General features: G+C 32.6%; 1 non-coding gene across 1 annotated transcript in view; it reads right to left on the bottom strand.

The window, feature by feature from the left end:
* The window catches only part of LOC113364471, a 3,875-nt gene extending 3,323 nt beyond the window's left edge, over positions 1–552 (bottom strand). Inside the window, exon 1 of the ribosomal RNA XR_003366164.1 lies at positions 1–552. This exon is cut by the window's left edge and continues 3,323 nt beyond it. This is a non-coding gene — a ribosomal RNA (large subunit ribosomal RNA).
* Between the last annotated feature and the right edge of the window lie 2,929 nt (positions 553–3,481).

Raw genomic sequence — 3,481 nt, 5'->3', positions numbered from 1 at the left:
TAAAAAATAAATTATATTGAATTTGAACATAAAGTTATTAACAAATAGTAAATATGTTATAATCACCGCCGTATATTTTCGCTGTTTCAATTTGTTTGCTTAATATTCCGGTTTTTGTTCGTGGTCCAGTGGTCAATGATTTTTCCAAATAGTTAATAAATGCCGAAGTGGAAGTTCGTTAAAGTGGAGAAAGACACACAAACCAATGAAGAGGCCTATTTAACTGAATTTCAAATCGACGTAAAATCCCATTTTTTACGCCTGTATTTGCTGGTTCACCATCGCAACATATGCCTATCAAAGATCGAGAGCTATTCCTTTATCGGCGAAAAACTCGTTCAATTGATTACTTTACTTTCCGAATCTTCATTTTCCAATTTTGTGTAACCCAACAATTGGCAATTCGGTTCCTTTAAAATAACTAAATGCGCTTCTTTAATCATTCGTGGTGAAACTTCTTATCGATTTTTCCATGGTAATAGAATCATTTTTTCGGCCGTCGAATGAAAATGCTATTAATTCAGAAGAATCATATCGTTTGAGTAGAGCTTGCTTATTTCTGCCTCTCACGAACGCTTTTATTTTTATCCATAATGACAGGATTGCCCCAATCATCCTTTATGTCTAGGTCTTCAGGATTGCTGTCACCACGGCAGAACCAACTCTATCAGAGATTGCAAATCTGTCGCATATTAAGGCATAGTTTGGAGCTTTGTATCTTCGACTATATGGTCCACGTTTTATATGAGAAGTATTTGTGAACTTTTCAAACTGCTTTTAAACTCAAACCAACATCAGGAGTATATGTCTCACCTGGAGTAATATCGCTAGTATTGTAGATGCTGATACTTTATCTTCAATTTTTATAATATATTCTGGTATCGTAGATTCCTCTCATTATGTTGATCCATCATAAACGCTTGCAAGTGTGCTGGGATCAGTCCGCAGGAACACAGTATTCTTCGCAAATCGCATTTGCATTTCCATATAAAATAATTCTTTCGTGGATTCTACAAACTCCTGAAATGATGCTTGGGTAGACTTGCTATTATTTGTACTTTATATTTATCAATCAATCGGTTCAATTTCTAGCGATACTTCGTTTCTCCATAATTGGAATATCAATTTTTTCCCACGTCTGAATCAATTTCGTTACCACATTTGGGAGTAAATGTTTTATATGAAAACATTTATTTTGTTTTTTGATTCTTCGGCCAAATAAAAATAATACCTAATAATTTCCATACTTGTCGGAAGATTTACTCCAGTAAATTCTCCTGCTTCCCCAAATGTAATTTGATCATGCGAGCGCATATGATTCAAATTACTGGCACTTGCGCCTGAATTTAAATAAGAATTCGCCATTGATACTTCACGTAAACTGGAGAACTGAATGAAGATTATTAATGCGGGTTTTTTACATATAATCTTTTCGAAACTTCGAGAATTATAATAAAAAAAATACTAAGCGCACTCTGATGGAAATAATAACAACAAATAAACCCGATTTAAAAAACCCCCGTACAAACTATCAATTAAAATATAACTCACAATTTGAATTATTCAATGCCTAAATTAATATATAACTTATTAAAAACAGTATTTTATTGAAAATTTCGCTGGCTTAAAGAGTTATGCGATATATGGTTTTGAAGTCAAAATCATTTAAAAACACATATATTTCATATGATGAAAAGGTGCCCATATTCGCTTATTTTACTACAATAAGATTCGGCCCAACCTAATATATATATATATATATATATTATATATATATATTATTGTTTGCGCCGCACCTGTGTAGGTTGTCGGACCTGTAAAAGGTTTGTTTTTCTACTGGACAACACGTTTCAAATTTAGGCAATCGGGCAATTCTGACTCATAAAAAGGCCGATGCAGGCAATAGTTTTGGCATTCAAATCAATTCATTCCGCGCCTTTCATTCGTTCAGTTACTTTCAGTTCCTTACAGTGTTCGAGTTGATTTATTCCGTGGTTTTCATTCATTTTGGTTTAATTCATTCATTCAGTTACTTGCAATCAATACATTCAGTTCCTTTCAGTGTTTGTTATCAGTTCAATATTATCAGTGGATTAAATTTCTATTGTGTGTCAAGTCAACAGTTATTTTTATTTGTCAGTGTATTCGAATTTCTTTTCAACCTATCCAACCGACTACGCTGATGTTTCCAGATCCAACCAAATAGCTGCCGCGGCTTGGACTTCCAAAACAGATAACATTTTCATACAATATTAATTAGTGTTCATTTTTGTTTTTCATTTATATAAAATTTATATAGAATATATTTTAGTTTATTATTGATTACGGAGTAAGAAGAATTTTATTTTTAATTTATATTTGTTTACCATTGGTTTTTGTTTTCTGAATACATTTAATTTTTTTATTTTTCCTCGAAGTATAAAATACTTCGAAAGGGGTTGAGAAACCCCCCAACATCAACATTTGGTCCTTCGAGCCGGATCCTAATTATTATTAGGATTAATTGGGTGTATACAGAAAACAAAAATATATAATGGCGCCTAAAATCGATATTGGTGCAGAAATTGCACGTCTAACCGCCAAGAGAGAGATGTACTTTTCAATTGTGCAAGAAACGTACGATCTATCGCAACAGATTGATGTATCTTCAAATAAGACACAATTTCTTGAAAATTTATATATTACTGAAAATGCTCGTGAACAATTTATTCAATTGTGCGATGAAATAAACAAATTAAAATATTTAGATAATCCTAGTTTCATTCCGGAATATTCCGCAATAAAGGCCCTTGAAACGATGTATGCCAAAATAAAACACGCTGAGAAATTACTAGATAATAAAAATGCGCATAGTTCTTCAATTAAAGACATAGTACCCAAACAACATTTACCGTCCATTGAAGTACCTAAATTCTCAGGAGATATTCAACAATGGCCATTATTTTATGAAACATTCAATTCACTAATTCATGAAAATACCGAGTTAGATAATGTATCAAAATTTCATTTTTTAAAAGGAGCGTTACAGGGTCCGGTTTTAAAAATATTTCATTCTATACTACCGACCGCAAATAATTATCAAATTCTTTGGGAAGCGCTCATAAAAAAATACAAAATAAACGGTACTTAGCCACCAATTATTTCAAACAACTATTGTCATTCAAAACCATTTCATCTGGACAAATAAATTCATTCCTGGAAAAATTCGATACCGCGGTGCAAGCGCTCTCCCAATTGAATATTCCCGACGCCTATGATTTCCTTATTACGTCACTGGCATTCTCGAAACTCGATCCGTTGTTACAAGAAAAATTCGAGCATTTTTATCAAGGTGAGTTTCCCAAATACCAAGACCTCCTGCATTTTCTTCAAAAGTCACAACAGGCAAAAAATCAAGTATATGGTATGACCAACAATTTCACTAATGACAAACCCAATTACAAAAACACTAAAATTAGCCGGTCATTTTTGTTAAAAAATA

Source organism: Ctenocephalides felis, unplaced genomic scaffold (assembly GCF_003426905.1).
Source record: "Ctenocephalides felis isolate EL2017-DRISC unplaced genomic scaffold, ASM342690v1 CF-g0.4_SCAFFOLD_00845, whole genome shotgun sequence".
In the NCBI taxonomy this organism is placed as follows: Eukaryota; Metazoa; Arthropoda; class Insecta; order Siphonaptera; family Pulicidae; genus Ctenocephalides; species Ctenocephalides felis.
The sequence above is the reverse complement of the archived record's forward strand: the minus strand, read 5'-3'. Positions and strand labels throughout refer to the sequence as shown.